The sequence below is a fragment of the Poecilia latipinna genome, unplaced genomic scaffold, assembly GCF_001443285.1.
Source record: "Poecilia latipinna isolate Pla-1442-1.1 unplaced genomic scaffold, P_latipinna-1.0 Scaffold523, whole genome shotgun sequence".
Classification (NCBI taxonomy): Eukaryota; Metazoa; Chordata; class Actinopteri; order Cyprinodontiformes; family Poeciliidae; genus Poecilia; species Poecilia latipinna.
In genome coordinates, this window is record NW_015113139.1 from 229082 (window position 1) to 229610 (window position 529).

The 529-nt window shown below is 43.3% G+C and overlaps 1 long non-coding RNA gene across 1 annotated transcript in view; it reads left to right on the forward strand.

The window, feature by feature from the left end:
* LOC106952534 (uncharacterized) overlaps positions 1-134 on the forward strand; it is a 6595-nt gene extending 6461 nt beyond the window's left edge. Inside the window, exon 2 of the long non-coding RNA XR_001426008.1 lies at positions 32-134. This is a non-coding gene — a long non-coding RNA (uncharacterized LOC106952534). The remainder of the gene's footprint in view (positions 1-31) is intronic.
* The last annotated feature ends 395 nt before the right edge of the window (positions 135-529 follow it).

The window sequence follows — 529 nt, forward strand, 5'->3', positions numbered from 1 at the left end:
ATCCATCAGAAAGGGGATGGAAAGAAGGAAGGTGGGTGAGGACATGCAACCGAGGAGCCACATAGCAGAGTTGTAGTCAAGACCACCGAACCCAAGACCAAGTCAAGACCAGCACCCCGCGCTATGTGACACAATTAAGTTTTACCTATCAAAATTGCTTCTCAAATTTATCTGAAATATCCACATTCCCATAAAACACCCAGATATTAAATACTTACAGCTGAAATAAATTTAATCAGTAAAGATCCGTCCAGAAGAATCGGATCGTTCCTGAATGTCATATCAATGCAGACTTTGGTCACAGCGTTGTCCCATAAATGCGACACCTCAGTCAACACCTCCACACAATAATTCGGCACATGAGTGACAACTTTTTTTCATCCCAGATGCAACATGTGTGTCTCAGTCAGTACAGCTAGCTTTGTTAGCATCACGTCCACAGATCTTACCTTCTTTAAGCTTTCCTTCCAAGTGACGCTAAAAGTTGGACGAAGTCCCCACCGTCTATGAAAGCGAAGCGCTGCTTATT